The 13,622-nt window shown below is 44.9% G+C and overlaps 1 protein-coding gene across 4 annotated transcripts in view; it reads right to left on the bottom strand.

Annotated features, from left to right (window-relative positions):
- The window catches only part of LOC112556930 (inositol-trisphosphate 3-kinase homolog), a 50,741-nt gene that overhangs the window by 11,229 nt on the left and 25,890 nt on the right, over window positions 1–13,622 (bottom strand). The gene's annotated exons all lie outside the window — the stretch shown is intronic.

Raw genomic sequence — 13,622 nt, 5'->3', positions numbered from 1 at the left:
TACAGCTCCTGCCTTGACTTCTCACCTTGTAAGACGAGAGAGGAGGAAAAGAGCCCCTCAGCTCGGCACTTTTCGTAATCAAGCTTGTTAGTCATCAACTGACAGGTTCGCTATGCTGCATACTCTGCCTACTAGACCGTGCCACTGCTTCGCGGAGACCTAACCCTGGTGTAACACAGGGGTCGCGACAATTGCTTCACCGTTAGTAACAACCAAACAGGGCGGCCCTATAGGGACTGGGCGGTTGTGTGTTGCGGAAGGTACATCAGACCTGATAGCATGGACTGCGGTACAGATTCATGGTGGTATATCCATTGAAAGCTGCTGGTGCGAGTAGTTGGGGGTCACGAGAGGCCGGAAACAACTCTTGAGCCGCACGCTGAGAGAATGAGTGAGATAGTGTGTGTGAGAGAGAGAAGAGCGTTTTCCACATCCTTTACCACTTCTTCCCCATTCCCAGTCAAAACTGAACTGACTCTTGAGACATTATTCCTAAATTCTTTCCCAGAATCTACCAGACCTGGAAGACGCAGTCTTGACAGCCACTTGTGGAAATTCCCGCCTAGCCACTCATGCCGAACAATAACACGGCGATACAGTCATTAGCTCGCGCAGTGACGTGCGCCTCATCAAAAGATCCTTTATTCTACTGACGTGAGTCCCTTGTGAACAGGGCAAGCCCATGAAGAAATTACACAAAGACGATGAACACTGACTGCGGATACCGCGCCTTGTCCTGTGAGGCCCGTGTGTCCACATCAACAACTCTCTCTACATGGTGTACTCGCGATATGACCCCTGACCTCACCCTTCGAGGACATTTGTTGATGTTAGGTGCATGGGGAACGACAGATGTCTCCAGGCAGAGGAAAGTAAACAAAGATGCTCATAAATCATTTCCCAAACATAAAACTTCTCTAAACAGAACAAATTAAAAACATGATAATAAACTGGAGCACAAACGTACCAACTGAAGATCTTTCCATGTTTTTACCGTTTAATTAAAATAGATTATCTGTCTCTCTCTCTCTCTCTCTCACACACACACAAAATCGATCTACTAGATCAATGAGTTTCTTCACTTTTTGCCTTATCTATCAGACTCCCCAGATCCGACAAATTCCCCTCACCCCTACTTTCAATCACGGGGGAGAAAAACATGACAAAGTAATTGCCATCAGTAAACTGCGCGTTTACAATCTTTCACACCCACATTCCTACCCCACTTTCTCTTTCCACCTACCCTGACAGTACATTCAAGTTTATTAAAGGAGTGGTTACATTCGTTTCCGTTGACGAAAAACAGAATTGGAGAAGAAAAGGCCGCTGACCTCTATTTCTCGGCTGACCTGACAAGAAAAGCACTCTACACTCGACTTGCTTTCACACTTTCTGCCAAGTCTGTGTACTGTACACAAGCCAACGGCCAGCAATGCGGCAATACAACAAGATTTGTGGGGGATAATAACTAGAGGCAACTGGTTCGTTCTCTCCTACTCATCCCCCTGCCTCTCTATGCAAGCCAATGTGTTAGGTCATTTCAGTAAATGCACCGAAATGTTCAAGCGAGTGCTTTTCTGGAGGAGAGGAGACATCGTGTTGGGGAAGCATCGCTTTTTCTGTCGGAACCAGCACAGAAATGCTGACATGCCTTCGCCTTAGAAATCGCCATCCTTTCCCAGAAGGGAAAGAACTCATCGAACAGTCTCTTCAAACACAACTGAACATGTCCTTTCAAGCTGCATTTGTATCTGACTGTAGGAACTTTAATTAGCTCACAATATCCTGTGACATTTTACCGGGGTGAGGTCAGCTCAGTGAACCAGTAAGCTAGTGTTCAGGGCTGTCATCGTGCAACAAAAAAACGGTAAGACCCAAAGCACTTGCATTGTCCATCCCATTTCCTTCCGACAGATAACACGTTCTGTCATAAACTACCGCTGCTGTCTTTTACAGGCAGCCTCAAAGTTTCCTGAGGAACGGGGTCGGTTTTTTTTTTGTTTTTTTTTGAGTGTAATGACTGTATGTCAATTAGCTCCCACAGTGAAAAATGCGGTAGATCAGTTTTCACGCAGAATTAATTTTCGTGGGGACGAAGTGGGTGGGGAGGGAGGACGCAGTCCAGGTAAAAGCTTCAACGATGTGTATCAAGCCTACGGTACGAGTTTTATCATCACAAGGCCTCGCATACAATGGAATGATGCTACATGGCTGACAAGGCCAACAAGTTAAAGCCATGTCTGACTGCACACAGCTTCGTTTTTAGCGCGCATACGTCTGTGAATTCAAAAGACTTTGTCACGGTTTAGTCGCCTATGAAAGTCGTTTGACTGGCTCATCACGTGTTGCGTCTTAGAAGGAGGGTAGGGTGACTTAAAAACTTCCTACATAAAACATTGTGTGTGGTATCACATATACATACAGAATTCCCCCCAACCCCTTCCAGCCCCATCCCGGCTGACGACTTCACAACCTATGTTATCTTTGGCGCTCCTCTTCAATATTTACATCCTTTGAGTGCTTCGATTTGGTCAGTCGTGCCAACACGCGAGCGTTTTCGTGACATTCGAAAGATAAACTATCTCCGATCACATATAAAGCTAGCTAGCAAAGTTCCCGCTCTCCGTAATCTATTATCACGTCCCCCCCCCCCCACCACCCACCAAAAAAAAAAGACCTCTCAGCCACAATGCGACCGTCCGTCGTACTCTACCCGCAGACTACCGAGGGCAGGATAATGTAAGGTTCACCTGGCTCAGCTGGCTGGGTGTCCCATGCTGAGGTGGCCAGCACGTGTAGACAATGAGAGGGAGGAGGCGCACGCTGTCTTGGGAAGGGTCGTGGATGGATGTCCGTCGTCCCGCCAGCAGGTTCCTGTTCTCCATCAACAGGTCGACTTCCGGGATTACTGATCGCTCGTTCTCGTGATGCGATCTGCCCTCTGACAATGATGGCTGGCAGGGGGTGACCATGGTGTAGACGGCGGATGAGAAACAAAGGAGGGTGAACGCACTTCTTCTCAGAACCAGGGGTGGATCTAAAACAGCTCGTGCCAGCAAACAAAGGTGTCCCCCATTGTTGGTACAGCACTCCTTGGCTCGTGGTCTAACGATCCTGTCATTTGTAATGGAGATCCCTTTCGGGGGCCAAGTCGTTTCAAGCTTTTCCTTTCACGTTTCATGTCGCCCTCTCCCAGACACCAACGCTAAAAGCTGTCAAAACTGCAGCGTGTGGGGTCGTTCCAAAGGCACAATCTGACGCACGATTCCCCTTCCTCTGCCTTCAGTTCACATTCCACGGGTGGATTGGTTTGTTTTTCAGCTTGACAAGTAGGACTCTTGCACCCTCCTTCCCCTCAGGACCATCATCTTACTATCGAGCCTTCGAAGGGCACATTTCGTTTTCTCAGGTCAAAAGTTAACATAGGCACCAGCGAACAAAGCCACCCGTTACGAACGACAATAAAACCGCAAGCAACGTTCACTAAGTGCTGACTGGTTCTCTCCAGCGTCCTGTGTTTTGGTGTTGGGGTTCATCTAATCATAGCCAGCAACAACAGGGTCGTGTAGAACTGTTAACCGGCATTTGTCTGTTGGTGAATTTATCTCTCTGACGCACAAACACTCGACGGATCACGATCTACACGCGCCGTCTACTCGCGAGGCCCTCTAGCTCAAACTGGGAATGCTGTGGGTACGCGATAAGCTGGTCTTTGGTGCTCGACCTCTCGACGAGAGCCTGTCTTATCCCACCCGGTATCGTTCTTATCCCACCCGATACCCTTCAATAGCGGTGATAAAACGGTGATTGTCATGGGGCCACCGCAAAGGGGGTACGTCGCACGAGTTGTTACAGGGCGAAGCCTTGTCTGTTATGGTCGTGCTGACCATGGTGGCTTTCTGCAACCTTTGTAGAATTTCTCTAAATACAACGAAACGAACGGTTCACACGCACATGCACGTACACACGCATATCCCCCTCTCTCTCCCTCACACACACAATTTCGATTTCGCCCATGACGCTAAAAGCGAGAGCTGTGAAACAGGTAAGGGTGATGTTGAAAATAGCGAAGGATGGGATGGTGGGAGGGAGAGGACAGTTACATCCATCGACAAATGGGAGGCTGGGGTGGGAGGATGGTGCTTTATACCGAGCCAACAGCTAACACTATATCACGCAAAGCATCCGGCCCTCTAAACGACAGACATGGGCAACTACGCAAGCTAAGACACTGAAAATATGTCTAGTGGCGCGGATGGAGTTAAAATTAAGTCGTTCCACCCTTCCCTCTGGGAACCTTAGGAATGCGAGATACACGACGGAACAACCGCTGACACCTGCCCCTTTGACGTCATTCCCGTCAAATCAAAGGAACACGCGAGGGGCTAGGTGGGCAAAAACAAGGGCCGACGCGCCGCCAGTACCTTGTCCAACCTCTCGCCGGCAGGTTGTCAGTGACGGACAGTGTGTGCGTGCGTCCGTTCGCACACCCGCGCGCTTGCTTCTGCACTATCGATAAAGCAAACCGGCGGATTGCACGTTTGGAAGAACATTTCATCGGGTAGTTTTGAGTGCACGCGAGTGTTTGTAACTGTAATCTTGAGTTTGAGCGAGCGCTTGTGATTGTTAGAGTTTGGGCACGTGAGTGCGTGTGTGAGAGAACTACTTCATCAACCAATGCATTTTTCATTTTAAAAAAAATCTAAGGCTCCTGCAAGGTGCAAGTAAAGGTGTAAAGCACTATCATGCTTGTGAGTTAACTCCTCAAAATCTTCTTCGCATCAAGTGCACAAAGAAAGGTCAGTAACGTTCAAGATAACAATGGAGCGTCCCGTGTGTATACTTAAGCCATAAAACACGCCGCTCTGTTGTCACAGCACAAAACAATTTACTTCCAATAGCTGCCATACAAAGTTCGGCAACAACATGAAGCCTACATAAAGAAACCGTTTCTCTCACACACCCACATACATAGAGGTCTATTTCTGAAAGAGAGACGAGAGAATGTATGAACAACTTTGCTAACCCTAATCAGGACAGGTTGACACAGACCGATGAGATGTTTGTTATGAGTATGCATAGGACCGAACCATTCCGCTCATAGTTGTTGATTTTACACATCATTGCGACTGTTGGCTGACAGGCATTCACTGAGCTGAGCGTGGTACGGCAATCGAAGTTTCCACGGAAACATTTTATTATTTATTAAATACTGGGGACAAACATGAGGCTGAGGGTACGATTTTAACGTCCTTCTTGAAAACGGATGCTCGACAGACTTAGCACAAAAGGCTAGCATGGCAAGCTCAACGGTGATAACTGATAGGGGCTGCAACTGGGGACAGGTACATGGTGGTGCTGCTGAGGAAAGGAGACAGATCGCGCAAACACAACGCACTGCGCAAGACCATTTGTCACCAGATTGTGAACACGAAGGGTGAGCACTGCTCAAGCCATTAGAAAACCCACATCACGTGTACTCAGCTGCTGCAGCTCGTGGTCAGAGTAAGCATCGTCATCTACCTCACGAAGTGGCGGACCCCACTTAAGCGTCAAAGTCCTGCTAAAGCCTACCTAAAGCTTGGCGTTAGCATGCTATCATAAGTAACACCCGTATCCTGCTCATGTTTTCAGTGACAGAAAGAGGTCAAAATCATTGTCATTAAAAAAAAAATTCATATGGACGCATTTATGTTGTCAAGGCTACAACCAATGGAAGAGCGTTCCATATGTTTACTGGGAAAACCGTGGCGTCACTTCTTTCGATGGACGACGTTTGTAGTCTGAACCTCGAGAAAGGATGGGAGGTAGTTCATTCAGATTTCGTACAGAGGTTAACGCATGTATTTTTCTGGAAAAGTTTTGCAGTTTTGCAGTATACCAGACGTTTTAGCAAACCTGCCCAAACACCCAAAGGGAGTCGCGGCCAATGTGCAAGATCAGCGCTGGTGTAGACTCGTTTGAATCCGACAGACTACGACCACAACTGCCGTGCCTGTTCTGGACCACAGCAAGCAGCCTTTCAAATGTGAACACAGAAGGAAAATTTTGTACACTTCTCTTCACTATTTCTGCGTCTCGGCGACGCTTCACTGCTCTTCGTAAATTCAACGCCCTGCTGTTGCCGAATGTCCAACATGGCGGAGTGCAGGCGGGAAACTGATCATGATGGTGGGATGCGATAGAAATCGTCACCATCACCACGGGTCCTTTTCTTTTCTTTCTTTTTGACCGTTTTGTCAGCGGTAACACCATAAGGCACGTGTATGTATGGCATGTAAAGCATGCGCACGTTCGTATTTTACTTTAAACAAAACAGTCCCAAATCTGATCCCAAGATGAAAGATAAACCTGTTGGTGTATTCCAGGATCACGAAAACTTAATTGATGACGAAGAGGTCTCCTCTCTAGGTCACGGACTTTCTTTAGGCCACAGAGCTCTTGTAACAATGCGCTCCTAAGCCAGGGAGCTTCGAGAACGAGATTTGTGGCAAGCGAGACTGGATCACAGCAAGGTAAGATACAGCGCAATGTTTCGGCCAATATACAAGCTCACTGCTCTCAGCAAGATCAGGAAATAGTCACAGAGACGGTCAACGAAGAACAACGCGAAGACTGACTGCGTTCCTGCAGTAAAAGGCGAACACTGAAGATTTAACGGTGGCGACTCAAGAAAGCAAGGAATGGTGACACCAGGACAACATGAGAATATACTGAGAAATCTTAAGAATATAAAGAAATGGCATCATATTAAACAGCATAAATGGTGATCGTCACTTCACTGCAACTCAAGTGCGCTGCCGAAAGCGAGTTATGTACGCTTGATTGGAAATCCGGCCATCATATCCAATTAACTCGCACTTCAAAACAATATTATATACAATCCAGACGAGGGGAGCAAATGCGGCAGAAGCACATGCAAACAAACAGGTCCAACACTTTTATCCAAATCGAACATGATCACAAAAAAGAAATCAATGACAGCCGATCACCTCCGTCTGTTAGACGAAGGGATATATAACTCTCAGACCTTGAGACAGGTAATGTACGAAGGAAAAATTACTTAAATTTAAAATTACTTATTCTTTACCGGACATAGCTTGCGCCTTGTTTATATCTTCTTGATTTTTATTCGAGTACAGAAGCAATCTGGGGAAAAGAAAAACGCAACCAAATTTGGGAGGGAGAGGCCGGATAACAGAAAACGACAGCTTTGTGTGCTGCGGGATGGATATGTGCGTGGGTACTTGTTTTTATGACCCTGATCGTGGTACATAAAAGGTATCTCGCGTGCATGCACCCTAACTACCAAGTGCGCAAGTTGATGAGACTGGCAAACGCCTAGCACGGCGAACAAGCGACAACAAATGTCAACAGGACCCCCGTGTGGCAGCTTGAGTGCCAATAAAATTATGTACTGCCACGTACATCGCACGTCACTCATTATCATAATATTATTACTAATTAAGTGGGGTACATGGGCAGAGAGTGTAGAAGTGATGAGATGAAAGAATGCACTCTAGGTAGTGCGTAAAGAAAGAAGCAACAAAGGATCCTGTCAGCTCGCATTCTTCCTCCCCACCAAGCACACTTCTTTTGGTTTACTACAACGGTCTGTGTACAAGGAAGTATTTTCCTAAATCTGAGTCAATAGGCCCCTCTCTTCTACAAACACCACACTGATAGAAAGAGGTTAAGCACACTAGCATAAGCAATATATCAGTAACTACCTCAGCAATTTCTAAAGCTCTTCAGCGAGAAAGGAAGAAAGGCAACGGATATGACAGAGGTTGGAAAAGAGTGAGACAAGCAGATGGCTCTATATACCTTGCCTGAATAATTTTTAGGCGCACTGGGATCCTATCGACTCGAACTACTCTGTGACCTTGACATCGCAGAGATTTTTGACTTAAACTTCGGCTGTACTACGAATATGTTCATCATCTCCTCTACACAAATATGTCTGTAGAGCCCAATGCCGGTTGAAAGGTACAGGCTACGTAATTTCAGTGTTTATAATAATGTATCATGTCTAATGAGGGCTCATAATAATCATAACTTGATTTATTCAGAATGATAATACTGCCTAAAGACCGTTTTGAGAGAATTAAACACAAAGCGCAGTATCAGCTTCGAGTATAACAATAAGAACTACTACTACTAAGCACAGCATTAGCTTTCCTGAACCAGAACAGCATGTCCCTGGAGAGCTGTACTCAAAACCACGTAGTTAATTGTCTTCTATATTTAGACTCGAATGATGATGAATGGCACGAAGCCACTCATAATGTCCCTTTGTCAGGCCTGTTTATATCTAAAGAGAGGGAGACAGATGTCCCGTGAACACTATCGTTGTTAACTGCTCTCAAAGTTACAAGTTCTAAATGCATTAATCTGTGGTTTGACCAGCACTGAAACTCTGTGTGGTGCGTGTTAGAGAGACAATGAGATCACCTTATCTCCTACCCCCCACATTTATCTAACACGGAAGAGTTCAAAGGTTGTTAACCCAAAGTCACATGTGCATGACCTGCCAATGGTGGAAGTGCAGTGTACGTCAGAAGTGCTAATTAGGAGACACTGCGAGACAAGAGACCTTTACCACAGCGTATACACCTGATTACACCAAACACAAGGCTATGCATCAACTCAACCAGCAGTAGGTTATTATGGCTAGCTTTGTTTCTCCTACCTCACTGTCATTACACATTAGATATTCATATAAAGGTAGGACAAGAAGAGAGAGAGACAGTCCAGCTATGATGCACTCATTCTCCCATTAGATTGTAAACTAAAATGTTAACGCAGGCTACTTTTTCCAATGATGATTATCTATGAAGTAAGAGACAGATAGGGATGGGAGCGGCTGGAGATATTTGCATACATCTATCCCTTCCTTTTACAACCCCCACCCCCACTCCCTTATCATCACGCATGCACAAACGCTCACACTTACACAATCTTTTGAAGCATTAAAGTTTTGCCAGGTTGACCTAACCCCGTTCTAAGTAAAACATTTTGTCTGCTGTCACATGTGACCTTCCTTGCTGCCAGACTCGACCCTCCTCCAATCCCAGTACACGACTAGATCTCTTTTATTCTTCTAAAGACGGCAATCGCAGAACTTCACATTTTCCTCCGAAGAAAACGGTTTATTCCCCACCCCCACCCCCCAAACACACACACACAAATCAGTCTATTTTTTCAAAGCTCTCGCGCTATTCACGTGCATCGTCAAGACATCGCAGTGATGCGTTAAAAATAGCAGGTGCTCATCATTAATCTGTCATGGAGGGAGAATTTAAACTTCGCATTAAAGCTTCACCTAACTTGAATAAAAGTTAAATAAAACGTGCTAAAGAACTAGCTCGTTCCCCCGGTAATAAAACTCCGATTAAACTTGGTGAAACTAGCAGGTGCAGCTTTTACTACAATACCGTGAAGGTGTGTGTTCTACCTGCCTGCGTGCATGTGTGCGTGTGTGGATTGGGGAAGATAATTATTCTGTGTAACTTCCACTCCAGAGAAAATCATCTCAGCAATGGAAGTTACACAGAATCTTTGCTGCTGACACATGAGCTTGTTACTGACCTCACATAGTTCGAGACTGGCTAGTGGGTTTACCAAACGTCAATGTGATAGTATTAAGGTAGGTAGCCGCTGCCTTACTCTTTCCCTTCATGTCTGTTTCTTTCTGGGGCAGTAGTTGTGAAGCGCGAGAAAGACTTTTCCAGGTAAAAAATCTTGTTTCCAAAGTTATAAAGCGATGTCTAGACCCCTCTGCAACTATTTCATGTTTCGTTACCTCTGGCCACATCTGCAACCGCTTTGTAACTGCTTTATAATTTTGGAAACAAGACACTTGTCCTTGAGTTCCCCAAGTTGCACCAGGGCAGACAGACTTACCCTCGCTTTGTAACTACCGGCTGTAGGCTCACATTCATAGACATCAGTAGTTTACCCATGGATAAACTGCCCTATTTGGGTAGAGAACCAGATGGTCGACCCTAGACAAACATGTCCTCTTGTCTTTGCCGTGCAACTTTGACAATAATTTTTATGACAGCACAGTTATTGTAAGGTTGGGTAAGTAGGGTATTCTTACTAGTCAATAAAAAATATTAAATTAAACGGAAGGGGACGCCCCCCCCCCCATAAATTACCGATTGGTAAAAGGATTTGCACAGGCTACCACTAATGGGTAGTCCACGACTACAGGATTAAAGCCGCTATTCACGGTTAGTCAATTTAGCCAGTTCGGATAAGGCACCGGGTTAGGTATACGTGTTTCAATCTCTCGGAGGTAGTTTGGAGGAAGGTAGGAGCGTTGTGATGAAGCAGACGCAACACGTGAACTTCTTGGTAGGTTATCTACCGACTTCTGAAGACTCAGCTTTGGTTTCCCCCACAGCAGCAAGGATGTTGGCCTTTAACCGTGACTTGATCCCAGTGACAATGACTAACTTTATTAATAATCCCAGTGGGCAATTATACTTGGGAATTGTGCTCATACAAAATAATATACAAGTGCTAGTTACGTGATAAAGATAAGGACAAGATCGCGTTTTTTCTTCAAATTCCGTTTAGCTTTTAACTCCATGTGTGTGTTTTGTGCGCGCGCGCGTGCGATAACTTTTTAGTAAACATTATATCTGCTGCCATATCTTCCCAGGCGTGACACCAACTTACTTATTCTCTTTAACAAATTTCTTTATGTCTCGGATGTGAGTCTCCGTCGGCGTCTTAACCTGTCAAGTGTCTGTTCTGACTGGAGAACGTGACAAAGATTTCACCTGCCACACGAAGCCCGTTGATGGCCGTATCGCCGGCTATCCCGTTATTATCGTAGGTAGTGAGCGACTGTTGGCACGTGTTCTTCCCGCACCTACGCCTCTTCCCTGCATCACGTCAGCCCCTGAAGGATCGTGTTCACATCGATACTAAGTACCTGCAGGTCACGCCCGAAAGCGCTCAGTAGAACATCTGACCTTTCGCTGAGGCAGTTGCCTCCCCTACTGCCACCATCGCCAGTCTGGAGGAGCTATTAGTGGGATCAATGGTCTACCTGCTGACAAATACAAGTTCTCTCACAAGGCTTGGCTGCTCTAGCAAACATCCCATGATCCTTTCTGCACGCTCTCGCACCCAGTCGCGCAACGGTCTCTCCGACCGACAGTCGTTAGCGTGCCGACAGACAGGGCATGCGCGTCATGACGTGGACATCGGAACTTCCGGTGCGAGCACTGTTTGCACCGGTTAAAATTGTAACACGGAAAAGCGCTCTGCTGTCTTCCATGCATTGTCCTCATGGCCGCTGAGGTAGCTATACACACTCTTGATAAAAGACATTTGATTAGGGAAGGCACGCGCTACTGAGTGACTGAAACACATGCAAAGGGGAAGTGCGGAGACTGCCTGGTACTATGAACGGCATTTGCAGACACGGTAAACATGGATATTATTCTAGTCCATAACTTGTCTACCTCAAGTTGACAACACCTTTGACGGGTCTAGAAGACAAAGCCAAAAAATTTTTTAAAGTTAATTTAATTAAGAATTATTTCAAACGCAGTTATAAATAATAAAGCAACCAGCTTACTCCCCCCACCCTCGCCTTCCTACGCTACCTAATTGAAGACAGTCCAAAGTTTAAAAACTAGCAACATAGTGTTACTTGATGTCTGACTCATTCTAATCGAGGAAAAATCCTGCTTGCAGTCAACACATCGAATTCAAACAGTTCACAAATACAATATCATTAAGGGCATTTGATACCTAGGAAAAAGATCATGTGCTAAAAGAAACAATAATAGAAGTTCTTTACAATTAAGAAATGCGGTTTTTCACACACCACAGCTGAAACATTGCTGTAGATATTTCGAACGTTTTGCCAAGGGAATGTACACAAGCGTAAAGCGGTCATTACACAGTCAATATTTGTCTTTACTTTAAGTCCAATTTACTCAACCCCACCTTTTACACTTTTATGTCCTTTTGACAACATGAAAACAAAAAAGTGCGGCATTTCTGGTGTCTGAATTCAGCAAAAATGCTTTCCAATCATATTCTCCAGTCTATTCTTGCGTCCATGTACTTGCAAGGACTTGACAATGTAAGTTCAAACATCTACATCCCTCCACTTCCCCCCAAACAAAACAAAACAAATCTAGAAAAGACGACCACCCGGCAAACACTTTCTAACGCAAACGGGGACATTTTAGTCAACCGAAAGACTTTTAGCTAAAGCTACAAATGTCCTATAGCGCACTTTACACTTTTATCTTCTACTGTTGGTATGAGATCAAACATTAATGTATTTTTAGAACATAAGTAGATATCTGCCTACAGATACAGACCGATAAAACGTCTTTTAACAAGGTTTCATGACACTTTTCTCACACGTTTTAAAGACGATAGACTGACAACGACCCGGAAATTCAACAGCTGCTTCAAATGACCACGTGTTAGTAGCGGAATCGAACACCAGTCTACACTGTGTACAACAGACCATAAAATGATTCACATTCTGCAGCTCAAGCTGAAAAAAGCGATCTAGTAATGCAGTGCTAAAGACATTCACCTGAAAGAATCGTAAGTTATGGGTTCAGAGATCTAGGCACAGAGATGTAACACCTGTTCACCTATTTGGGGTTTAGCCTTTTTTATTTCGCTAATTATGTTCTCCTCTCACGATTCTACTTTATTACCTCTACCTCTCTCTGTGTAGTGCGAAATGCTAGCCACGTGGAAGCAACTCAAGAAAGAAGCGGGAAGAAGATTAAAAGCGTTGTATCCTTAATTCACAGAATGCAAGAGCTTTTCTGATTATAAATTACAAATGCCGAAATTTTATCAGACTTTGAACACTTTTTTTTATTGGGGGGGAGAGGTAGGGGGTAGGGTTTGATAAAATTACCATTTCCCGAAGAGTACACATCAATTCAAGTGTTTTAATGTTATCGTGTACTTGATACATAATGTCAACAATGTTTTATTACCATCATTATTTACATAGAGTAAAACTGTGTCACTGGCATTTGATAACAACTAATAAAAAATACCTGCTAGTTTTCATAGCTTTGGTTTATTACCAATGCTTGAAGTAAGGAAGTCTCTGATCTAAACGCTACAGTTTTCAGACACCACCATTGCATCTACCCTACTCCCCACCCAAACTACTCCAACACTTTTTTTGGGTAACTTGGAAAAGACGTTGGCTGCCCCTTTATCCCTTTATAAAAAAAATAACCCCAGCACCAAAAATTGAGCTTTGAAGTTTTGTACGTGATACGAAACACAGGAGAAAGGTAGAGGGTGGGGAACGGCAAAACTGGTAGCTGGTGACTTCAAATAAATAAATAAAAGCCCGCTGTCAGTGTGTGTGCTTATGTGCAGTTAAGAGAATGAGCATTAGATATGAAAGAATGATAGAGAGAAGAGAAAGAATGGGGGAAGAGGAAGGACTGTTCTTTTACAGGTAAACTAAGGCTATACCACGACACAGCAGCCGACACTGTAAGCGGGAGACAGGGAGGGAGAGGGGAGAAAGATACACAAATGTGGATAACAGGAAAGAGTACACTCTCAAACTATACAAGTCAGCAAAGCAGAAGAAACAAGAA

The sequence above is a fragment of the Pomacea canaliculata genome, linkage group LG1 (assembly GCF_003073045.1).
Source record: "Pomacea canaliculata isolate SZHN2017 linkage group LG1, ASM307304v1, whole genome shotgun sequence".
In the NCBI taxonomy this organism is placed as follows: domain Eukaryota; kingdom Metazoa; phylum Mollusca; class Gastropoda; order Architaenioglossa; family Ampullariidae; genus Pomacea; species Pomacea canaliculata.
This window is presented reverse-complemented; position numbering and strand designations above follow the sequence as displayed.